This window comes from Dromaius novaehollandiae, chromosome 8 (genome assembly GCF_036370855.1).
Source record: "Dromaius novaehollandiae isolate bDroNov1 chromosome 8, bDroNov1.hap1, whole genome shotgun sequence".
Classification (NCBI taxonomy): Eukaryota; Metazoa; Chordata; class Aves; order Casuariiformes; family Dromaiidae; genus Dromaius; species Dromaius novaehollandiae.
The window spans coordinates 28,662,627-28,689,740 of NC_088105.1; the positions used below are offsets into that span (position 1 = coordinate 28,662,627).

General features: G+C 35.7%; 1 protein-coding gene across 1 annotated transcript in view; it reads right to left on the bottom strand.

Moving 5' to 3' along the window:
* The window catches only part of AK5 (adenylate kinase 5), a 106,844-nt gene that overhangs the window by 55,061 nt on the left and 24,669 nt on the right, over window positions 1-27,114 (bottom strand). The window lies entirely within an intron of this gene.

Here is a 27,114-nt window from a genome sequence, read left to right on the forward strand (position 1 = left end):
CACTTATTTCACTAGAGCCCTGCCCAAATACAAGGAACATAACAGAATATATAGCAATATCAGAAAGTATGGGTTTATTCATACACTTTCTGCTCTGAGTTAGTGGAGTCATCTCACTAAAATATAATTCAGAGCTAGATACTTGTAGCTAGACACTTCTGTGAATGTTCCTGGAAAAACAGCAGACCTGCTGGAGATGGATGTTACTCTCTCATCCCTTATTCGCAGAATTAAAGGTGCCACTGAAAGCATTTGCAATACACAAGACACATAGTTATCTAAATTGATCTAATCTTTATCAATGTTGCAGGAAGAAAGACAGTGTCTCTTCTTTGGCAGGTCAGTACTGTTCGAGGTCTACCTTCATGCTGCAATCTTTCCCTCAATGGAGCTTTTTTTACCTAGCTATCTTTTAGTTTGTTGCAGGAGGAAAAGATGAGGGAGGACCTGTTCATTTAGAGATGGACAACAGAATCATATTTTTTTAGGACACAGGGCTAAAACTCTGAATCAACATGATTTTCACAAATAAGTAAATCTGGGTGCTATAATAATGTAGAAAAGTAGGGGGTTGGGGGGATTATTTGTTTGTTTGCTCTTCTGCTCTCACCTCGCTTGGTGGAATCATCCCAGTGATTAAAGTAGGAACAAGAGCACATCTCTAATGCCTCCTAGGTTTCGTTTTAATTAGGTTTTAGATATTTTTACTTTCCTCTGGCACCATTATTTAGTATAGAAACAGACTAGCAGAAGCCATATACTGCCTGGGTGTGTGGGTGGTTTTTTTGTTTGTTTGTTTTGTTTTGTTTTGTTTTTTTGGTGGAAAATAACAACTGGCATCATGATGACTTTTCTGCAAAGTTTATCCCAGTTTCATGTGAAGAGTGTTCTGCTGGATAGCTTGATGCTGGCATAGAGTTATATATAAAAAATCATAGTGAAAAATATTTTCTAGATCTTCTCTGTGGTAAATAATTTTTCTAGGTGGAGCAAGTTGTACTTACTGTATTCTTGGACAGAAAAAGATTAGTGTTTCTAAATATGTGTCCAGCAAATCCTAGCCAACAGAAGGAACTTTACAGAAAAATTATCTGAGTTGTTGAACATTGTGAGTATAATTGATCAATGATAATAAACGGAGGCTTGGTAAACATCATGTTTCAAGTTAAAGAAAGAAAAAAGTGCACTGCTGAGAGATCCAGGATTCTTTCCTCATGGCTATCAGGGGACAATCAGCAAGGAAATTGTAGTTAACTAGAACTCTGTGCGAAGGTGAAGTCACTTGGTCTGGCACTGCCCCCTGTAGACTGATTCACCCAAAGTGACACTGGTGGTCTTTGTGGGTGGTTTATCCAAAATGACAGCCTCAAAATACAGGGAGATCACAGTAGTCTTTCAAATTGCAGTAGAGAAAAACTAGAAAGAAATCTGATGGCAGAAGACCTCAGGACACTACAAGGAGCCTGAATGACAGGGAATTCTTGTTCGTGCACTTTGAAATAAAGTCAGAAAAAGAGAATAAAAAAGAATTCCAGGAAATGGATGAAGCTGAATAGGCAACAGTGGAAATAGAATATATTTTCATTTTAGAACATGATGGATGTCAGTGAAAAGAAAATGAGCTTTGTCCCAATTAAAATGATAACACTGGACTAATTGCTATATGGCAATATTCCCATCCACCTCAAAATCAAATAAGATTACAGGAATTGGATGATGAATGCTCTAGCTGCTCATCAGACAAGCAGGCAAAGACTAACAATAACCGCAACTCATATACACCTGAGTGTCTTCTCATTTCTTGAAACACAAATTATGTCACTTGAAGAAACATCCCAAAATACTGTGTAAATACTACACAGAAAAACAAACAAAATGAACTGGTTGGAAGCTTGCGGAATTCTCTCTCCCTCCCGCTCTCTCTTATATATACACACATGCATACATATACTGTTCAAGTCCATAGCAGAGTACCTTCCACAGTCTAGTAAAAGGGCACTTTCAAAAACTTCCTCATCCAATGGACTCTCTACTATTTTAGGAATCTCTAGGTATTTATTGCTTGAAAAAAGAAAAACACTAATTTTTGTCAATGCTAAGGTAAAAGAACAGGAGATTTAGCTTTCTTATCTGAACCTTATTTTGGAGGGGCTATGCTGGCAGATGTGTTGTTCTGTTTCTGGAGAAAGAAAATAAAAATACTTACCGAAAATCTGTAGTGATGTAAAAGTGGTTTGAATAATGCAAGTAACGAACCTCACATTTTTCCTTCTACTGCCATGCTGTGGAGTGGCTGAAGCAAGACAAATAGTCGAATCACTTGAAATAAGCACTATCTTGACCTGGCTGTATTTGTTCTAGTTCTGGAGTTAATTTGGTTGTTGTTGGCATGGGGATATGTATACTGGTACGTGCTTTAGACAGTTGTTACTAAAGCTGTACTTCTGAAAATATTCTAAAATATCTAAAATTGGAAAAGCAACAGAACTCATTTTTACAAAGTCTAAGTGTTAAAGGAGAACCTGTATTATTAATGCTGATTTTTTTCAAGTATTTCTTAGGATACTGGAAAAGTTATAGAGTACTGAAAAAAAATAACTTGGGGCCAGTAAGACCAGCTAAACATAAACATCTCTCAGGCTGACATCATTCCCAGGCAAAATATAATGGAAAGCTGACACGGAATTGTGATTAATCAGAATGAAAAATTAGTATAATTAATGCAAGTCAATGTGGTTTGTCAGCAAAATGACTTTCCCTTTAATAAGCTACAACTTCACCTGGTGAAGTACTGACAAAGTGGTAACTTTGGACTTTGATTTAGTATTATAAAACATTCTGATGAAGAAATTAGGATGCTATAAAATCAATGACACACTAAAAAGATTAAAAACTGGCTAGCTTTCAAATTGCCACTAGTAGTGTTTGCAGGTGTTGTTAATGAGAAGAAAGGGCCACATACAGAGATACATGGGTTGTTACCATGGAAAAAAGAAAAGAATGAAGGCCACTAGCAAGGAGATCCATTTAAATGTACAGCTGATCCAAGGTCTGCTAGAACCTACTTGATTATCAGACCCAGCTGCTCCAAGCAAGGTATTTTTCACACATGTTCTTCTGACCTTTTGGTCTTGCTTCAGTAGGAAGTTATTTGTCACCAGTCTTCAAGAGCAGGAGTGGATACCTAGTGCTAAGCCTCTGACTACTGCAATCAATGCTGGTCAGCAGAGGAAAATAAATTGAGGTACTTTGAGTTTTTTTTTAAATTAGTAAGGTACATCCTCAGCTAGGGACCTTTCTGTGGCGTTTGACTCATCTTTGGTTGTGGAAATAGGCTGTTAGGTCATAGTCATATAAACAGGGGAATTTCTCCTCAGATAAAGCAACTTTTGATGAGAGACTTAGAGTGAACAATGAAGTTAGGGGACGGGTTGTGCTGCTTAGCCAAAAGGTCTAATTAGATGTATAAATAGGAATATTGAATACAAGTGAAGTGATGACAAAAGACCTTGGTGTTAAAGCACAGGTGCAGCAGTTCCTGGGTGCTGTGTGCAGCTCTGGCTCTCACAGCTGAAAAACCAGAGGGGTTTACAGGTGGACTACCTGAATGATTACATGACTGAGAATCATGTCTAACAACAAAAGAATTGGCACTGACATTAGTTGACCAAAAGAAGGCTGAAAAATGAGCCTGTTTCCTGTACCTTCCCTCCTACCATCACAGGGAAGAGAAACTTTAGAACACATTATTGTGTTCACCAGATAAAATTATAAGATGCAAGGATGAAGAGCTGAAGTAAGACAAACGAAGAATAGAAGTAAGGGGCAAACTTTATTCTGATGCCAAGGTCTCTTAACTGCTTGATTAATCATAGTTTATAATGGATTCCCCATGACTTCAAAATTCTGAAGATGCTTCCTAAAAATACATTAAAGTTCAAATGGGAATTAATTCAGGAAAATCTTGCAGTCTAAAAACTGCTCTAGATAGCCATACCTGTCGCTTCTGGCTTTATAATTCACTAACCAGCAATAATTTGGAAGTGAAGCACAATCATTACTTAAGAAGTGGGCAAATCATCCATATATGAGCCTCTTCAATGAAGAAATAATTTTTTTTAATTAAAAAAAAATGCAGGTAAGCAACAAAAGAGAGCATGGCTCCTGGTATCATGGTTATTCCATGCTCTTAAAGAGAAACCTAGATTGGAATTCAGTTGTACTATTGCCTTTGAAGTGTTGGTCTTTTGGGTTGAAAAACTGACAATCTTCTAGCTAATTACACAAAGAGGTTCATAAGGTTGAGCAAGTCAAGCAAGTGATTTTCAAATGGCAGTTGCTACAGCTGTGCCAAAAAAAGCACACAATATTTTTATTCACACTCGTTTAGGTTAAGGTTTGCTCCTGCACGAGTGAAAACAAGCAGGTATAAGTTTTACTATACCCTTGGTTATACTACAGGATGAAGTAGGATGTATACTCAAGTCTAGAAATGTTGCTTTATGATTTTAGGGAGCTCTTAGGGAAATACTTTCCTTAAAGTTTTTCCATCCCTGGTTTGCTTCTTTTAATAATTATTCATTATTGGTTTGTGCAGCAAATTACTTGTAGAGGACTGTGGGAGAACGTAAAAGGAAGAAAAAAAATCAGCAACATGGGAAAACCATGAAGCAATGTGGCAGGAAAAATAAGTAAGACAGGAGAGTCTTATACTGGGAAGGTAGAAAAGAAAAGAAAGAGTTGAAGTCTTGTATCCAAAGAAATGATAAGTGCAGAAGCTGAGGAATGAAATTAGAATGTGCAGACATGCTCAGGGGACACTTACCTATTATAAAGTACTTTTAACAATACTCTTTTCTGAAAAAGGGATAGAAGAGCAAAACTACTCATCTCTTATCCATTCTCTAGTTCTAACGTTTTCTCTTTTTTATGACAAATAATCTAAAATCTCAGATTAGATTTTTGATATTTTATTCTATAATCTACAGAAAAAATACAACTGAAATTGTAGTGGAACACAGAGCTCACCATTTATCAAAAATTATGCAATTATCAGAGGTCATAAATTGATACTAGAGAAAAATTTAGAGGAGCAACTAAAGTGCAAATGTTATCACCATTATTAACATCCTAAGGAATACTCTGGGTCATCTAAAATAAACCACTTAACTCCTTATTTTTTACCTTAAGAGTTCCACAGAGGACTCATAAATCATTGCAGAGTCACCATACATTTATCATTAGAGTTTTTTAGGTTTCACTTGTCATTCAAGTGTCTATTTCTATGAGCATACTTGTAAATAACCGTAAGTGTGAATGTTCATCAGCCCTTGAATGGAGCTGACAGTACTGTAAGGGCTGCTGTTAGCTTTTGTGCATCCCAATCTCATTTACTCAAAATAGGTTCAATTCGAAGCCACAAACTTCATATTTAAAATGCAACAAATGTGTATCACAAAGTAAAAATATTTAATTTTTGAAGCCTTTAGGAACACGCACAGAACCTAATATAGTAAGAAAAATTTTAAATTAAACTGTCAAATTTTTGTTTTCCAGTAACATTACTGTCAAAAAGAGTAAACATGTGGTTAAAACTGAAACTACCTAGCACAGACAATTAACTGCCTCATACTACAGCCTCTGCAAAGACACACACACATGCACCCGCCACACCCCACCCCCCAAATCAAATTTGCTCAGCTCTTTCAGATACAGAAAGAGATGGACCTTACTGTCACTCAGATATGAACCTCTCTGATATGAACACATTTGGTTAAGGGATTTTGGTATAGCTGATCTGAAATGCAAAAATCAGGTCAGATTCCAGCACAGCCCCTCCCCAGTGCAAAAGAGCTTGGAAGAGAGATGAGCCTGTCTCTCATATCCAGAAGAGTGGACATCTTGGGATATTTGTAGTTGAATAGTTAATCATCTCCCTTTTCTATTGATTTTTGGCAGCAAATAAACAATGCAATTACTGCATAAGAAAAACATGTTCTAAACTAGTTTGTTCTAAACATGATTTTCCATTATTTCATGCTGAACTCAATAACTTGGCACCATGGCATACACAAGTGTGGAGGTATTCTGATAGTTTAATTTCTTTCGTAGTAAAACTTTGTTAAGCCATCATCCATACTTGTAATATGGAACACTGATACCAAGGAAATACTATTTGTTGTATGAAGAAACAATTAATAGTAAGCAGTAGTAACAGATTCTCTTTGTAGGGTTAATATGGAATAACAGCTTTTGATAGATAGAAAGAAGCAAAAGTCCTATCTTTATGCTGTGATTGTGTTGAGCAACACCCTGATTTTTATCAGTTTTTAGCTGTTAAAAATGAGTGCATTAGGCAATGTAGTGGCTGGACAGTTTATGGGAAACAAAAACGTGCAATTATGGGTCCTCGTAGAGCAGAAAATGGGCAAACTGAAGAAGAGCTAGATTTGATGTGGTGGGATGAAATCAACAGGTTGGTGGTATGTTGGGTAGAAAATTAATGAACTGGGAGGAAAGTAATTACTGGTTTCATAGGTAAGCTGATGGAAGTAGGGAATGGCTGTACAGAGATATTTCAGAACATTTATACTTTTATAACACTAACATGCAAAGCCTTTGTCTGAGCTGATGTTTAAGAGCACTGGCTGTTTATTTTTTTTCCTGGTAAGAATATTAATCTGGATGGCTGGTGAATGTTACACAAAGAGCAAGCATACTGCTCTTTTACTTCTGGAATTATTTTTGTATCATGTTTTTCATCACCATCAGAGGGCTCTTAGCTTCAGATAGGAACTTTCCTGTACTATATCTCTTTAACTGTTATAAGCTTAAGTCTGCTTTAACACTGTAAGTTTTAATTAAAAGTTTTAACCATCTCTCTCCACTACTGCAATCCTCCTAATAAATAAATTATTCTACTTTTCCCTTAAGTCATCATCAGGAACTAAAATTGAATTAAGTAACTTATGCATTTGTTTAGATAGCACTTAAGAAATATGAATTCAATTTGGCTCTGGAAATCTGACTTACTGACATGTAGAAGTAACTTTTCAATGTTGTAAATATAGCCAGCTGTTCTGTGTATATAGAAACTCTATGCATATACATTTTGTGGGTGATTGAAAGCATGCACCTTGACATGCATTACATGTCCTACAGATTCTATAGCAAAGTCAACTATATTATTTTTGCAGATTAATTAAAGACAAGATGCTTTATCACATGCACATATATAGATCTTCTGTACCTTGAGAGCACAATTTATTTTGTTTCTTTTACAAATACGCATTCCTCTGCTGAAGTCATTTTCACTACTCATTTACCTTTAAAGGAAATTGTCTTTAAAGAGGCAAATGACATTTCACAGAAACAGAACAGTGGTGTCCAGCATCAAGACAAATCACAACTGAAGTACTTGAATGGAAAACTGAATTATAGTCTGAGTTAGGAGATGCTCCATGATTTATTTGTTAGTCTGTTCCTGCAGAACCAGGAAAATGTTCAGCCTGAGGGAGAGATGATCTTAGTTTCGCCTCCACTGGGTCTAGAAGAAAATGTTTTATTTTTAGTTCAATAAATCTAAACCTACAGGAAGGGGAAAGACATTATTGACTAGGGACAGTCAGGTATGGTTGAATGCTGTCAGAATCCTCATACAGCTCTAACAGTTCGCTCTGTCTCAACTTGCAATATCCCTTTTTATTCTTGCATTACCAGAGCTTACTTATGAAGCATTGTGTCAAATACAGTATTTTGAAATAGCAGAGCTGTGCAAACAACTCATGTGAAGCCTACTCAACAACAGCTATAGTTGGCAGGGATGTTATGGGAATGTCCAGAATCACTGGACTCCTCCCCAAATGCCTTTGTTTTTTTCATTTCACAGCAGTAATGCTTATGCTCCAATAGTTTTTTTTCTATCTTTACCTCTGAAGTTTTCTGATGGGCTTGGACATGTCCTCATTCTTCAGAAGTCGCTGGGAATTCTCTTTTGAATAAACCAAGAGACTGTTTGGAAATAAACCAGTTTAGAATGATGACCAGTTGCTAAAGTATTATTCCTCTGTTTCCCTTGGCATCACATGAAAGGAGTATGGGAATGTTCCTGCTCCCACAGTCCCCTGCTCAGGGGAACAGCCCTGATTACTGATATGCTGAAGTAAAATGTTTCCTTGATACCTTTAATTTTTAATGCCAGATGCCATGGCATTTCCCGGAGTGGATGAGCCCTAAAGCCAGATGACGTTAACCAATGTTTGTGTGTAGAGCTATTTTTTCCTGAATTAAGTTAACGTATCTGTTTTTCCATTTCTGCAGTACTACTAGAGCTCCAGGGTCACAGTTCATTCTGTTTAAAACAAAACCAAACACTAATAGCAAGTACTGTAAATGGCAGACAGGCACTCCAAATGAATGTATGGCAACACTGGTTTCCTAGAAAAGGTTCATACAAGCATGAACTGTAATCTAAATACTGCAGCTAAAACAAATTTTAGAAAAATTCAAGGAAATAATTAACATTTGTGGACAGTATCTTTTTATTCCAATGATACTTCACACCTTGCTTCAGCAAAAAGTACCTATGTTGCTGTCAAATGCACCAAATATTTCCTTTCAAGATCAACGGCATTTCTCCCTGTGGCTTTTGTAGCAGCAGAGATTATGAATGAAAATACTAAAATACTGTAGGCTGATCTTTTAGTGTTAGATGAAGTTATAACAATTATTAACAAAAATATAATTTTTTTCTTTATATCAGCAGAATTTTCTAAGGAAGCATGCATCAACTGAAAGTTAAGAAGTCCTGCACTAATTTCAACTTGAGATTTAACTAGTTAATAAAACATGGGAACTAATGACTCAGATCCAAGAACAAGCATTATAGCATAGGATATACCACATATAGCATAGGATATACCACAGGCTTAAATGTTAGCTGCTGTGTTCTTTTATACATGAGGGATCTGTATTTAATTCAGGAAATAATTTCACATTCCTAGGCACCTAAGATATTAGAAATATAAATAGTTTGAGCTGCAATAGTTGTAGCTATTCAAAGTAGAATTTCAGACTGTAAGAACTGGAACACTTGAAAACTATTAGCTTTTCTTATTTGCCTTGGAAGACAAAAATAATTTTTACTTCTCAACTAAACAGCTCCTGTTTGCTTATCCCAGGTCAGAACTGAAATAGTGGTGGTCTCCATACCGATAAACTTCAGGAAAGGCATTGGAATCCTTGATAATGAGTCTTCCCTTGGTCTTCCTGAGTTTAAGAGTGCCAAATTTCAATGAAATATATTATTTGTCTCTAGAAGAAAGACTTGTGCCAAATTTAGGATAATGTTCAGCAAATGTCATTTTGAGTTCAGGCTGGGCTCATAAGACCAACTTCCAACTGTGTCACCTAAGGAAGGACATGAATTTGTTTCCTGCAGTGAGATGTCAGTGCACTGTTTTTTTAATTTCTGTACCAGAAAGTTCTGTTTAGTTGTCTAAATTATTGGAGCATGTTGTTTCAGTGCACAAAGGAGACTATTTGATTTATAAATGAAAGCTGGCAAGCTAAGGAGATACTGACAGAAACTATTGGTTTAGTCATCACGAAATATGACATTCTTGCATCTAGCATGTATTTTTTGGAAACAAATGTAGAGCAAAATCCCACATGATCACACAGGCTGAAAGCATTTTTTAAATATTGTAACAAAAAAGTGGATGAAGTGGAACTGACTGACATAATTTATTTAACATTTCAAAAGCTTTTGACAATATTTCTACCCAGAGGCTATTAAATGAAATGTAATTTTAGGGAAGCACTGAATAACAAAATGGCTTAAAAATGAGAAAGAAGACATGACAAATGTTTAAGGGATGTATTGTCAACAAAGCAGTACAGGGAATGACCACTACATTGATCAAGGAAATAAAAAGCTTGTATTAGAAAACTGGAGCAGCTTGCTTACTTTGACTACGGAAACGAAGTCTGAGAAGGGATATGTATATTGTCAAGAAATTCATGTAATCTGACAGTAGTGTGTGTTGCAGGAGAAGGAGGAAAAAAACCAAGCAAGATCAAAAAGAAGCCTCCACAATCTTTCTTTTTACTATCATTTCTTAATTTCCCCTTTGGCCGTCTACTACCTTTTAGTTTGAGCTAAATCAATTACAGAGTATCTGAAACTCTAGCACTCACAGTCTAATACCACAGCGGTAGGAGGTTGTTGGGATATCAGTCACTTACTGCAAAAACAAGCCAAGCAAACTATACGAAGTATTTATATATTAACTAGAAAAACTGCTATAACTGATCATTGCTTCAATTTACAAAGAAAACAAACACTTCCAGCAGGCAACTGTGCAGATTAAGGTCTGAAGGATATGTAATCCAGCACAGAACTGATGGGATGGGTGGAAAAAACAGAAAAGAAAGGAAGCAGCTGGCAGGAGGAAAGAAACTGAAACAGTGCTGGTGTTTCATCTCCTTCCTTTGTTCCCCCCTTTCACTGAGCCGGAAAGAAGAGATGGATTTTCAGGGACATAGGAATATAAATCTAACTGCCAAGGTAAGACAGTACAAATAGGAGGCTGGAGAAAATGGGCTCTTCCACTCCAGATATTCCAATCCAGAGTCTTTATTTTGTTATATTCATTTATTGTCAGGGAAAGTAGGTGTTATCACAAAGTAGGTATCACCAGGCCCAACGTTCTGTTTTAAATGCAATTTAGAGTCCCTTTCTCACCAATATGAATGCAGGCTGTAGGCACTGCCTGGAATGCTCTCTGTGTTCCGGATAACCTGCTGACCAGCCATGAGATAGTATTGAGTATAATAATTATGATCTACAACACTGTTTCAGAGTTCACTTCCCTTAACTAATCTTAGAGATATATAGGCTACCCCTTTCTAAAAATGAAAAGTTTTGATATATTAAAGGAGAATCTCCTGCTTTCTTATACTAAACATAAATCCTTTCATAAACTTAGGGGTCTTATCTTAATGAAAGCAGTTCCCAGGTGGAACTCTCCATCACTGCAGCTACTTCACCACTGCATCATGTAGTTTCTCTCATTATGATTGTTTCCAATGTCATCCTATGAAACAGTACGAGCATAAGTTATCTGTGAAGCTTCTACCTTTCAATTTTTTTTGTCTCAGAGTATGTGTTTTTGCTGACTGTTTCAATCCTTTATTATTTAAGCAAAATAATCTCAACCTTGCAGCAGTACAGTGGGGTTTTTTATTTCTACTGGGATTCTGGCAAAACAGGGGTGATAAATTAGAGAATGAAAAGTGTTTTCAAAGTATTTGCCTTTGTAATATAAGTCAGCTTAAAATGTATGTAAGGTGTACCTTTTTACCCTTTATCCTTGTTGTAGTACTGACTAGAACTTGAATGGTGACTAGAAATTACACCTACCTAGAATATTTAACAATTATTTTTCATTTTTGATTACTTTAGTATAATGAATGTTTATTTTTGCCTTTCTTTTATTCTTAAAATTATATCAGATCACCATTCACGTTCCTCACAGAGAGGAACTGCATAGGCTCTTTTGGACTTCAAAAAACAGGTGACATCTGAATTCAGGATAGGTTTTAGGAGAAAACCTTGATTTCATAAGATTTTGTCCCTAAACCATAGGGAACAGCCATACAGTTAGGAATTAGAATTAATACACATTCACATTAGCAATTGAAAATGACTTCAGTATAAGCTTATGAAAGCACTGTAAAAGCAACTCCAAATGTGAATGGGCATTCTTGCACGCTTTTAAGATAGAGAAGACTATATGAGATACTTTTATATAGGATATAAATTTTAAAATTATCTATAGCTCAGGTATTGTAAAAAGTTGCAATGAAACTGACTTCAAGCAATTCAGTCTATTTTGAATACATTCAGAGAATGAAAAAACTTTAAGATGTAATATGTAAGGGTACAATAAGTTTATCAAATGTCATGTCATCCAGTTGTAATGCTTCAGTGAAATTACTTTTAAAAAGTTTGAATACAATACAATTTTTTTGTTTACCAACAGAATTATTATTTTGAGGATTTTAGGTTCCCACTCTCCTTTCAAGTAGCTTAGGTTGAAGTAAGATAAAAAACAAATTATTTTAAATATTTTTTCTCTTTCTATATCTTTTTTGTTTAAAAAATGCTGAATAAGGCAAGACTTGCAAAGTCTGACAGTAAAAAATCTTTTTAAACAAAAAATCATTTCAGTCAACCTCAAGCCTGAACCTGTTTTGTTAACTCAGTTTTCTGGCATTCTTTGGCTACCTGTCCCCTTTTTAAGTAATGCAATGTATTGCCATATATTGCACTGTACAGACAGTCAAATTTAGTTGGTGAGTCTCTCCAACTGTATACTAATTAATGATCATTAACACAATTCCCTCATTTTTAATACCATAAATATTACTCAGTCTTTTAAATCTTACAGCATATTATATTAAATGCCGTAATGGCCACAGTCTTCTGCAATGGATATAGACCAATGTTAAGCAACTGGTACCAATATTCAGACTCACTCTAAAAGTAGACCTGTGACCATTTGTAGAGCAAAGACAAGATTTTCAGGGTTTTAAAGACAATTTAGACAGTAGTTCTTAAAAATATTTTCAAAATCATAAGTTGAAACTAGTTCTCTTTACGTGTAAGGTATCAGACTTTATCCCTTCAGAGGAAAAGATAATCATATACTGTGATGACAAGTCTTCGGGCTTTGCTGATGTTTTCTATCGTTATTTTGTTTCCGGCTGCCTGCCTTTATTGTATGCTTCCACACAACTTGTCTTGACATTATTTTTCCCTTAGAAAATCCAGATGGGAATAAAAAATGAAAATTTATGGGGGAGGGGGGACCGTATTATCCTCAGCGGTCCTGAGAGAGAATGACAACCTCATCCAGACTAGTGGAAACACTCAAGTAATATGAAACAACAACTACTTGCCTGTCTGCAGCTCTGTGCTATCACGGACACATTATGAAGCCTAAATGACATATTTCAATGCCCATTTGCAGATAGCACACTGGTTCCTAGGCCTACTCAAAGCAAAATTAGTGACAAAACTCCTACTGGCATCAATGGGAAAGCAAAAGATCTATTCTACATGTTTTTGAGGACCTCTATTTTTCTTTTTCTCTTTCTGGAATTATATTGATGAAAACAAATTGTACTGTATTGTATTTTACACAATAAACATAAAACAGAAACAGAATGCTTCTTAATATATTATCATTGTTTTGTCCTGAATACTAAATCCCTCTCAAAAAGATGCACTGAAATTTTGCTGGGTGCTGTTTTAACATATGTTACTGCTAAAAGCAGAATTTAATTTAAGCAAAACACTAATGCAGAAGGAAAAAAAAGTTCTCTTTGCAAAGAGTGTGCCACTTTTTCTTAACACTTTTTCTCAACCTTTTTTTGCCCCTTTGAAACAAAACATTTGACTTGCAAATAATAATAATGTAAAATGAGGATTTTTTCCCATTCACCTTTCCACATGTATGTTATTATGGAAGAATGATTAAAGGGATAGATATTCATTTTCTATTGACTGTAAAAGCCTTGTCAGTCAGTGGGAAAGTCTCAGTTTACACTAGTCTATGACCTAAACATTTAATATAGAAGGGCAGTTTTCTCTGTGTTGAAGAGTTTTTAAGTAAAGATAACAGATGCAGAAATTTAGCTAATTTGTTTCAATGATTCCCCATTGCTGGAGCAAACTGTAAACAGACAATTTAGAAACAATGTGAAAGGGAACAGCTGAAACAAAATATGAGTCAGAGAGCTTCAAAACCTAGCAATAAATTAATGGGTGAGATGATAGTAATAATCCCTGCCCTTGTAATTTAATCCAATTTTGGACTATTTTGTATTTACTTGACTGGGAAAGCAAATAGTTGACACAAATCCACAAACAGAAGAAGGCGGCAAATAAGATTTAGGATTATTCCATTTGCTGCTAGAAAATCATTGACAACTATGTGAGATAAACTCCCTTATGGATGCAGAAGTGTGCTCTTAGAAAAATAATTTTGATTAATCAATTTCAAGGTTGGAAGGGAGGACTACAATCATTTAAACTGTCCTCTTGGGTAATATAGGCAAAAATATCTTGCTAATAATGTGTGCATAAAGCTTACAAATTCTGTTTTGAGCTCTAATTTTGATTTCTAGAATAATATCCAGTGCTGACGTAAAGACTGGGAATAACAGGAGGCATACCTATGTAGATGTTGGCTACCTGATTTCTAGCCCACATACGTTTTGCTTCAGCTTTCAGTTAATGGACTTGAAGCTCACAGCTCTCAAGAGCAGAATTTTAAATGAGTATCTGGTCTCAAAACATATACTGTGAAAAGCTAATGCCCTCACAGGCCAGCAGCAACAATACCACAAAAAAAAAGCAAAACTAGCCACTCCTTTCTCAAAATGGAGTATCGTTACCAGAGGCTTGTGAGCCCAGCCACTGCACTAGCAGGCAGTTATTGAATTAATTATATTGAGTTAATGGAATTTCTTGCTTTCAGTGTGAATTTCACAATGTGTGTAGCAATGCATTAAAACCCGTTAAGTCAGCAATACTGAAGAACTGTGTAACAGCACTTGAATCAGAAGATTCTGGTGAGAGATGTGAATATCATTCCTCCAAGTTTTTGTTACCTGTTTTTCTTAAGAACAACACTGAAAGATCTAAAATTTGGCCATTAGTTTGTATCATTCTCTTTTTGTGCTATGAAACTGAAATTCAGTAAATAAGATGTTATGAATGACAGGATCAAATTCAAGCAGAAGAGTACCTTTGTGCAATTATCCTCCCATAGCAATTAAATCTATTATAAAAATGCACTGTCTTTTCATGGGGAGGGGGATGGTGCAGGAAGTATGCAGATGTTTAAGTGTCAGTGTCTAAGTGCTATAGGAAGGTATTTGCTGTGACTGGAGTAAACCACTGTATTCTATATAATCATTATTGTGAAGGAGGAAAAAGTATAATTTCCTTTAGCTTGGACTGTAGTGATCTACCTTTCAGTAACTTTTGAAAGTCACTGTCCAACTCCAGAGAACTGTAGGCTCTTATTTGATTCTAGTGCTTTTACTAGTCTATACTGTAAAAAAAGAAACAGAATTTAGAAGCAGATTCTCATTATTTGTAAAGCTTACTCTGCATTAAAGTTATGCCAAAGAAGTAAGGGAACGGACTAAATAAAAGTACCCTGTCAAAGCACAAATACTCTGTCAGAGCACGAGTGCCCTGTCCATGTGACCCAGTCTAGGCTGCCTAGACTGGATCCCATTTCCATGAAAAGCCCAATGGGTCTTAGGATGTGGATAACTTCCCCTTTCTTCCAGTGCGGAAAGTGAGAGTCCACAGAGGGCCCATTTATATATATCGGTTGGGCAAGCAAGTTTTTTGGGTTTTTTTCTTTTCTTCTGTTTTAATAAAGACTAGCTTATTTTTAACTGATTCCCTGAAGAGAACTCAAGCAGTGTTTTATCTCATATAATGAAAATCCTGGACACCCATCTGTAATTTATTTTGCAACGGTTTTTCTTATTTTACCCTCCTCTGAGCTGTTCCACTTTTATAAGTACATAAATAGTCACTGAAATAAGAGAATGACTCTCTGCACATACTTCTGTTCCATCCTTATTCCAGTGAACAATCTGTTACGGCAAGCTTCTATCCCTGCTTATGGCTTTTTTATTTGTCCTTTTTCACCCCCAAATCAAACCCTGCACTAGATAACGATTAGATTTAGGTCTAGTTTCATGCTGTAAGTGTTGATCATTTTCTAGTAAATCTTTTTTTGGGGGGGTGGGGCATGTTTATTTTTAAACCAGAAGAGTTCATCTTGTGCAACTCATAGAAAAAAAAGATTTTGCGATTTTGTTTAAATTCCTCTCATTGCAAAAACAGCAAGTGTGACAATTAACTTAAACAACAATTAATATTTGCAAGGTATGTTACCAGAATGGGGTTACAATAAACCGTTTCACGACCTTAACAAGAAGCTATCAAATAAATTTTGTTAAATGTTATTTCTAATACAACTGGTTGTTAAACTAAGGGTCTAAGTGCAGACACCTTTTCAAGAAACACTGATATGGCTTCCGTTACAGAGTCCTAACCTAACCTATGAGAGAATTTGGGAGATGCACTTATTCTGTATTACAGTTACTCTACTAAATTTTTCTGAAGAGTAGTTTCCTGGCTGTAGTTCAAGGATATAATGAATAGTTCTCAAAGCCAAAATCAAATGGGTTTCAGAATCTACATGGCTCCTGACCCTCTTTCTACAGTTCAAGAAGTATGAAAGTGCATCAATGGCATAAATAAAGAAAAGCTTCTGTTCACAGCACTGGAACTGAGATCATTTGTATCTTGCACTCTGTGAACAGGATACGGGATGAAAGCTGAAGTACCCACAAAATCTTTAGTGGTCATTAGAGCAGATTGAGGCCAAATACATAGCCTGAAGGAGAGCAGAGAACTACAATAACGTTCTTATAAAAGAAACAGGAATGAGCAGCCTTGGGTACATGTGAAATAGGTAGAATCTATATGGCGAAATTCTTGGGATAAGACTCGGAGGACTACTAAAACTTTTTAGTGTATTTTGGACTGACAAATTTAATAAGCAGCTTGAAGACAGAGGGGAAAAAAACCTATATTGCCCACATCCTCGATTCCCTTTCTGTAAGGAGTGTGCATTTATACAGAGCTTTTTTTTTTTTTAATTTTCACTAGAGGAGATTGAAACAGCACAGAAGGCAGGACACAGTAGGAAACCAGAGAAAGCAGTATTTTTAAATTGCTTAATTGGCAACTTGCAGTGGTTGGAGAGGAACTAGAAATTATAAAAACTATATTATTACCAAAACACAGTGCAGGGTAGAATACAATAAAAAGCCTCATAGATACTAGGTTGGGCAGAGAATTTTGAAGTAACGGCTTTGAAAATGTGGATGCAAAGTTTCAATTTGACATTGTGGTGAAAGGCAGGTGGAGAAATTCAGTAGAAAACAAAGTTTGTAAGATCCACCTAAAAAAGTAATTTTAGCAATCTATTTTGAACAAGATAGATCAAGGGGTAACAGATGTATGAACAATCCTAGATATATAACTGACTGATCACTGCAAATTATGGTGGAAAGATGCCACATTTTACATGTAAGTCCTCAATTTGCAATACCATGATTGGCATGAATGACTGGGTTGTTGGCAAAAAAAGAGATTAAGCAATGAGAATGGAGACAGCAGTTATTCTTTCACAGAAAATTAAAATGGTATCTTAGTGATGTTTTGTGAGGCTTATTTTCGCATTTTATTATTTAAGTAGACTACTGAATGCAGAATGTGACATGATCACAACAAAGTTAACAGTTATATTTGCTGGCCATTAATGAAACAAATCTCAGTCATGTATCAGACAGGAAGGTACAAACGTTAACTCTGGGAGTGGGCAGGACGATTTGAAAGAGGATAAAGGAAACATGCTTAGTTATAAAAAAGACAGATAAATGGCAGAAGATTGACAAGAAATTCTTTGACAAGAATTTTACATTATGTCTACGTGATCAAAAGCAATGCTGTGCTGCGATGTTTGTATTAACTCTAATAACGTACTGCAGCTACTAGGAACAAAATAGCCATACCAATAGTTACACAACGTATCTATCAGTGAAGCAGGACATATTAGTTCAGTGAAGGGCTGAATTAACACAGCAGTGGTGTTTCCTCATTCTGAGCTATTTCATACAGTTCTTCACAGCACTGCATTATGTTTGGTAGATATACCTTATTTGCATTAGAGAAAAATCTTGGGAAAAGCTATCAGAAACATTCAAAAGGATATTCTACACAGGAGATTTACTAGGGAAAAGCTATAATTCTCACATTAGTGCTGGTGTGTTCCTTGAATGACACACTAGCTTTTCAACTTTCTCAGTTCTCTAATCATATTGTAGCTGCATCTAACCCTGTCTAAATGCTGGAACAAGACTCCAGAATGCTGGAGAACAATGCCAGAATGCATCTAGAAAACTGATTACATTTGACTTTCTGCTGACAGTGTGAGCATCTCTTCTCTGTTTAGACACTTAAATGGCTTCCATCATTACAGTACCTGAGCATTCACAAATATTAATACATTTATCTTTACGATGCATTATAAAATAAGAAAGGGTAATCTTCTATGTCTCTCCTCTTTTCATTCAGTGAATATACAGGAAAGGAGGAACAGGTACAAATACTCTAACAATTATAGAATAATACTAGATAGATAGCATGACTAGAAGACCGTCTACTCAGTTTCATTTCACCTATTTGAATCAAAGTAAGTATAGTTGATAATAGAATAAATATTCAGTCGCCCTGTGGGTTGGAAGATAGAAATGTTTAACAGTGGCTAATGATACTAACTTAAAATTCAGGAAACAAGGATGTTAAATACTGGAACATAGAATTGTAGGGCACAAGCCACCAGATGTAGCTATATTTTAACAGGACTGTGAGCGTGAGAGCTTGTTAGAGAGCTGACAGACAATCACAATTCTACTGACGTAGCAACTTGCATCAGTCGATACCCAAAATTTTTCCGTCAAACAGCAGCAAAAGAAAGGTTTTTCCTTAAAATCAGAAAGTTATTGGATGTAAACTTGTAGCCTTTGATTTTCACAGGATTTCCACTGTGGTAATCAGAGTTGGAAATCACTAATGGAACTTCTGAGTTGACAAGAAAGTGCTATTTAGCATTTATAGCAAAGTGTGGCAGAAACGCAGTTTTAGTTCTCCTGGATCATCACAAAATCAGGTGAGGTTTAGGATAGGAAAGTTTTGCTTATGAATTCCAAGTATTCCTGATCCAATAAAAAAGGATTTCCTAGAGATGAAGTATTTTTTTCAAGCTGGTTTCTTAATACGAGGCCCATCTAAATGAGAAAAATTAATCTTCTCTAAACCTCACTTTAACTAAAAACAGGAAATTAGAAACTAACACTCATACAAAGAACACAGCTTAATTACCTTAAAATGAAATCCCTAAAATGGCTTGAAGAATATGTAGAGCATGTTATTTTAAATACCTCTTACAGTTCATTTCTCTGCATGATAACTTGGATTAATTACTTATCTCAGATTCAGATCTGTAAAATAACAGTAATTTTAAATAAGTATAAGCTTTCACAATGCCACAAATGAATAAAATATGGAATAGTAAGGCTGTCAGAGGTGGCATTCCCTCTCTTTTGCTGGAGTTCCTAAATTGACTTGGCCCATGAACTCATCACGGGCTATATCTGTAGCCAGTCTTTTCAAAGTCTGTCTCTGCATTCAAGCTACTGGGAGGTAAAGGTAAGACTTCAAAGAGCTGATATTTATTTAAATCATCACACCACCACAGTTAGAAAAGAACATACTTAGTGGTGCACCAATGGCATTCACCTCAACACAGAATTGCTACCTTCAAGGTTTTTTTCCACGCTTGCATGTACACAGCTGGCAAGTTTCCAAGCTTGTGATTTGTGGGGAGAAAGGCTATACTGGAATATGGATGAGGCTAGGTTCGAGGGAAGCATTCCTGACAATTTTGTACCACTTTGCAGCCAAAAATGTGAGATAGAAGGCATCAGATGGAATGAAAATGAGATCCTGATCCTGCAGCTGAGAAGAGAGAGCATGTGTGGGAGGTGGTGGCTAACAGTCTCTATTCCTAGGATTATTTCAGGGAGGCGGGCGTAGATTTGGGGGGCTTTTTTAAGGATTGCTTAATGCAATACTGCATGGATGAGAAGTACCACTGCCAACTCTTCAGCCATACAAACAACAGCAGCTAGTCGTTCTTGCTTTTTGCTAAAACAGATGTAAGTTCTTCCACTGAGGGGAAGATCGTTGGAGCTGTATTCTGGTTTGGGAGAGCTGCCTGGCAGCAGCACCCATTAGAGCTTTGAAGCGGAGTGGAGGTTCAGATCATGTCCTTTTTCTACTGATTTGTCCTATTTTCCAGATAAGCTCTGGATTGGCCTTGAGAGTTGCTGCAAGGACTGCAGGACCCACATTTCTCGGAGCGGAGGTGGGGGGGATGGAGGAGGGGAAATTAAAGGTAGAGCTAGTACTTGAAAGTACTTTTTTGGACTCAGTCCTCAGAGCCCAGTAAAGAAACAAACAGAAAAAGCTCAAACCAAAAACCCAAGCTGGGAAGCTATATGATTGCACAGAAACTTTAGAAATGGATTATAACTAATGTGAGGGTATTGGTAAGTCACAGCCTGTAACTCAAGTTCATATCAGTGTGCAATGCTATAGCAAAACCCCTTTTACAACCAAATCAGGAGAAAACTTTATATAACTCAGTTCCATGGGGAATTTTTCTGTGACAGTTGACAGCCATTAGGCTTGTTTGATGCTAATGAGGGCAGACAGCTATGTAAGCTATTTCCTTCACTCACAACTCTAACTTCTAAATCTGTGCTCAAAAAAACCCATTTCCAGCTTCGGCTGCTTTCTGTGGGTTCTTTTTACTTCTCTGACTTATCTGAATGTCACTTCTGTTTTGCATAGAAATGGCAGATTCTTTAAAAAGACAAGTGACGATATCAGTGATATCAACACTTTCTGCCACAGGATGCTGTCCTGTCCTGGCTGCCTAAATAAGGTCCAGAGCCTTCTTTTAATGTTTAACGATTTTGTCTCACTAAACCCTGGGGGTTTTTTTTCTTTCTTTCTTTCTTTCTTTTTTTTTTTTTAAGACTACGCATAGACTTATTAACTTAACAAGGTTAACACTTCAAGCAATATGCTTATATGGAATTATTATAAATAAGGCAGACCGGGCCTAATCCTGTCTCCAGTAAGATCAGTGTTGAAACTTCTGCTGCCATTAGCACAACAGGCTCTGTAATATTCTTTCTCTCTCTAGACCAATAGATATTTAATTGGTTCTACAGAGAACAGCTCCACTTTCTAAGAGCAGCTTTAATAAGGGTGACTGGGAGATTTTGTAACCCAGTGATCTGAGTCTCCTCTCCAATGACTATACAGCTATCTGTACCAGATGGAGTCTAAATAAAGTGGAGATTTAGAGAGCCCCTTCTCAAAATAACCAACAGTTGGCTGATGAGGTAGTAATAGCAGGGATTTAAAAACTATATTTAAACAAGGCAGAGCAGAGACTTAAAGTTTGACCATTTTTTCCTTTGTACCCAACTTCTTCTCCACCCTACCATCTTTTCACAATTAGTTTTGGTTTCATACAAATGACTATTTTCTAAAATACAGATTATACGGAGAATTTGATGTTAGTGGACTGAGCACTGGAGAAACTGGGTCAATACTTTGTAACTTACTTTGCACACTCATGCGTTGCTTTGTAACTATAGTTGTTCTACTTGGAACCAAACCAGATAAAACCAAACTAAACCACTGCCCCGTCAGAAAACACAAATGGCAGTGTTTGTTTTTTGTTTTTTTGTTAAACAGGTAAGCAGTTAGCTATCAACCTTTATCCATAATTTTAGTGGGAAATTACAGGAAAATTGAAGACATATATGCATGGTTTCATGTTATATGACATGACCTGCTAGGCAGTTATGTTAAAACTCAGGGAAAAGAAGCAAGTGATGTGCTTCCAACATATTTTTTAAAAACAAACAAACAAACAAAAACTTTTAATTTAAGATGAAATTTTTCCTCTCCTTATAATTTCAACTCAAAGAGCTATTGGTCATTTACCATGAAGCCAAAATCTCTTAAACCTCATTATTTTGCTCCTCCTTACTTCACATGCCATTTAGCATTTCAACAACAAATTAAGTGATATAATTCTGTAGGGAGGTTAAAATAAACTCATTCAAAAATAGTTAACAGTCCGTATGTGTGAAAAGAGACATAAAGAGAGAGAAACAGAAAGATGAGAATATGAAAAGCTGTTATTTCAAATTAAAAAAAGTAATGTGGTTTTAGCAGTATAAACCCACAAAACCAAATCCTAATACAGCATTTTATAAGCTAAAATAATACTGTGAATTTTTACATAAAATGTCATACATATTATCTTGCCCTCTGATCATTTTTCCCCTCTGATAAAAATGTAATGGCAATGACCATAAAATGATAAAAATTATTACTTTACTGAATATGTCTGATCCCCAGGCTATTACCATTGGCTTAAGTTTATAAAAGGAAGTAGACATAACTTTTTCTTGAATTCTTCTCAGTAAATTAGCAGTAAAACCAGGTCTGAACATTTTAGAAATAAAAATGGGAAATAAGTAATTTTCTTCAAAATCCTCATTTAGAAGAGTCTTTGATTCTTAAAACTGTAAACAAAGAAGCCCTTTTATTTTAATGCAAGGCAGAGAAAATAAGATCCATGATGAAATTCACTGAACAAAATACTGACAGATCTAATTTAAATTTTAAATTTGAAGAATCCTAATCTTGACACTTACATCTACAACAATAATATTGCCCTGTCTTTAATATATCATCTGGTGGCTTTATGCTATAACCCACAGCTACCATAAAATTGCTAAATGTTAATAGCTGTCAACTTTATCTCTCAGAATAGGAGACTGAGTTTTAGAAAGTATTAGAGTTTTAGCAGATACAGTGCTTGTAGGAAGTTACAGTGTTTGCAGGATGCATAACTCATGGATAACTCCAGTATTTTTTTTACAGAAGGTGTTAAAAGGAATTTTTTTTCTGGGCCACTATCTACTAGCCTTCTCTGAATTCTCATTCCTTTCTCTCTAGAATATAACCCATCCCTATGACTGAGAACAACTTAAGTGAGCAAGAGGTTACTTTCTATGAGAGACTTTGTTTATGACTTAGACTTAAAGACGTTAAAATGTAAGTGCTACAGCAATTTGTTCATCATAGTTTATCATGCCATATTTCTCTGTTCTCAGAACTTCCTTGCAGGAGGATGAATTATGTCTGATGGGATGGGTATGAAGAGGTTTTCTAATTAAAATAATTTTACACTGACAATGAATTTGATTTTCTTGAGCATCATCCTAAGTCGTTCTTAAGGGCTAGGTAGTTCATAGTTGCTGGTGTAATAAAGGTGAAACATCAATGTAATTTTCAAAAGAGAAAAATATGTTCAAACAATGAAACAGTTCTCAGTTTAATTTTTCAGCTGATTCTTAAGGAACTCCTAATAATAATCTTCAACAGCAAATTCTCACCAGATGAGAGAGATTAGACCTTGCACTGGACTAGACCTTCAGCTAAACCAAAACCAGTTTTCTCTTGTGATATAGTTTATCTAGGTTAGAGTGGGGTGCAAGGGTTAGGGGAGAAGGGTTTGCTTTTCACCATTTGTAGCACACAGCTTTTTTTTTTTCTTCCCCCTGGAACAAGGTAGTTCTTTCTCAAGACAGCATCCACGTTAAAAAAAAAAAAACATTAAAGAGATTAGTTACATAGGGCTTGGGAGGGCTTCTTCCTTTGTTTTATTTCTTTCATTGTTACCTTCTTTAAAAAAAAATAGAGCCAAACCCTTATGAATAGAAAGTTAGAAAGTGAAACGATATCACGCTGTTTCCAATGATGGAATTTTCTAGGAGTACTGTAGCCAAAACAACAAAATGCCTAGCAATTATTCTGGTAGGTGAATGGTATAAGCCAGTTAAGTATTTTTAATTGAACAGTAAGCACTGTCTAAAAGTTTATATACACAGACCCTTTTATTTTGAAGTTTCCTACTCAAGACCATAACTCTATTTGATTTATTTGCATAGCTGTGTACACATACAAATTGACATGTCAGCACCTGAGACCAAATAAACAGTATTCTAAAATACTCATCTAAATGATTACTAGATGGCAAGAATGAAGAAACTGCACTCAGAACTAATGTCCTCTGCTTAACATTTGAGTATTTGCAGATTATCTAGGTAACTACATTTTCTCCTTTTCAAAACTTAATCTAACCGTAACCTTTTTTCCTGCTAATCTGTGGCTTAGTTAGTGTCTTGATAAGCAATATGTAATGTTCTAAGATTTCTTAAAAGCTGATGATGTAATAAATGTCAGGTTTTATTCTGTTAGACCTACTGGCACATTGCTAAAAATAATTTTAAACAAAGACCATGCATTTGTGAAAATATCAAATATTTAGTTCTCTTTCTTAATTATAATGATGCTTACAGATCTGTTAAATTTGAACAACAATCCAGTATGTTGGATCTCCCAACTTCATTATTCCAAGAGAAGCATTTTTCAGAAAGGAATTACTGTATATGGGGCCATCATTTCTTTCCTTGAAAACAGAAACTAGTAAATATCAAACTCTGAGAGCAGGGACACCATGCACAGACCGGAAAGATAAGGCACAGAGAGCAGGGAAGAAGAATTTAGATTTTTATTGTCTTGTTCACACAATGTCTAACAGCAGACTATGATTATCTCAAATGTCTGCTCATTAATCATATTTAGTCACAATCTTTTGGCCTGTTTATTGAAGAAGAACAGTATCTTTAAGTTAAAAATTCGAGTTGCAGTTCTAAAACTATATCTGTCTATAACACAAATGGTTTTGTTTCTTTTCCCTGGGTAGAATCATGATGCTGGGTAGAAGACATCTCAGAGATTTCGAGCTTCGAATAGCAGTGACAAGGAGCAGGTAGGGATTTAAGAAAAATGTAAATCTTTCTTTTTTTCTCCTCATCCTCACTGACCTTGCCTGACCTTGCCTCAAGGCTTCATTCCTCCAGGAATTAGGCCAGTTTAATTCTATTTTATGCTGCTCAAGTTCTTACACTGTTCTCATCCACATAGCATTGAAGCTGCAAGGTGTTGGAATACTGTAATCAGCAGGACAAATGTGATTTTCTTTCTCACTTTCTCCTGCTGTAGGGAAATAGTCTGCACGAGTGTTTCCAATGTCTGCAGAAGTGTTAATATTACATGTATTTTATACATGTACATGCTAGTAAATGTAAGCTAGAGATATATACCTTTCACCAGGAGATGAGGAGGAGGACCGCAGGGGTCCTTGGACCCTACGAATTTCTGCCTTTTCCACTGACGAAACTGACCTGGAGAACTCAAGAGGCTATGAAAAAGTATATTTTTTTTCCAAAAACAAAAGAAAACTCAAGTTCATCAGTGAAGAAAACAATGGGATCTTCAAGTGAGAGAAAACATGAGGCAGAGTAAGAAAATACCTATTATCTCCATTGACATTTGATTAAAAGAATAGGATAGGAAGTTAGCAGAAATATACTTAGATTTCCCATTGGAAAAAAGAATGTTCAACAAAATGAACACATTAAAAGAAATTATGTTATCAGAGGAACATCAGAACTCTATAGACACTGCTGGTCTATAAACAGAGCACTAAGAAAAGGAACAAATGGTGGCAAATGACCATTTAAAAAAATACTATTTTAAATTTACAAATTGCTCTAGTGGTTTGTAGTTTTTTAGGCGTACTTAGCATGTTCCCTCCATTTCAAGGTCATATGGTTTTAAAAATGTCCCTTCATAGGAATTTCAACTGCTCACTTCCTCTGTAGTATGCATATATAATCTATTTTTATTATCCTTTCCTGGCTACTGCTTTCTTTCATTTATTTTCCACCAACTTAGCTGTCTTGGGCATCTGCAAATTGCATTTTCCATTTGCAATGAAATCCTATGAAAATCAGGTATGCCATATATATTCTTTATCAGCTACAGAAAGGGATCCCTGTATCCCCTAGCCATCAAATTGCTAGTGTATTTAACTCCCAGGGCTTTATTCTACTACCGCATCCCATTTTTGCAACAAGAGAAAACCAACTGTGCTGCAAAAGCAACAGATAAGGAATGTGAAGAATAAAGTCTGCCTTCCAAAGTCTAATTTTCCTCATTTACACACAGATGTAAATCAAGAGTAATTTCTAGATGTCTATGAAATTATATTAGTACACTGTGAGTAGAGACCATATAGTTCAGAGACAAAACCAAATCTTACATCTTTTTTCACATTAAAGACTTTTTTGACACTTTGACAAGTCAATGTTTTCTGCATACAGTGCTTCTTTGTTCAATAATGGACAATAATAAAATGCCCACATGCCATGTTATCATTTTTGTACCCATATATCTTTCAAAAAGAAAAGATATATTTAAGGTGTACATCGTAATTTGTATTATCTTTAGAACTCTCAAGAAATGGAGCTAAAATGTTTTAAGTAGAAGACCAAACCTCTGCAGGAAAAAATAATCCTCTCTTCTACAGATCTCATCACAGAGAAGGAATTTTAGCCAGGTGCCCCACTGAAGCTTTATTTGCAAATGATGCATCTTCCCTGAAGAGCTAAGTATGCTTTCTATACACAGAGCACTTGAAAGGGCTATAGAAATGTCACAAAATACGTACCTCCTCAATAATGTAAAACAATTTCCAAGAATTCTAGTTCTCTCATCCTTCCTAACAGAGCTAATGAAAATCCTCAAACAGAACAGATACTCTTTGCAGAAAAAAGTATAATAGTTTCCTGAGGTTTTTTTTGGAAATCCAGAAAGATTAAATGCATTCTTAGGGGTACTAACATCATTAGATGGCTTTGCAGTTATGGATGTTTTGGCCCTTGGTGAACCTGATCAGCACACAGAACTGATAAGACTTGGTCACACCTGCTGTGAGGAGAATATACCAGTGTGAACTACCTAGGTTATTCAGGCTATCCCAACAAACAAAACAGGCCATTTATGGCCATTATACTCTTACAGTATCATATGTGGTACCCAGTTCTGTACACTATTACAACCAGACACAAATCAACCATTGTCAATTGCTCATTGATTTCAACATGATTAAGCGCTCTAATACTTTTGCAGTACTTGTTAGCCCTACTTCCACTAATTAATTCTCGTTTTATTTATGCATGCAGCTTTAGGTATGTTTTGTGTTTAAAGATAGTCTTTCTTTCCGTGAATATTGCAGAAATCAATATTCCTACAAATTTCCAATATTTACAGTGCAATTTTCCTGTCATCAAATTTTTATCTGAAATATTAAATTTTCTAGGGGACCAAATAAGGCATGTTAAAACCATGATGAGATAAGCTAAAGGCTTTTCAGTTACTGGTGTCAATCA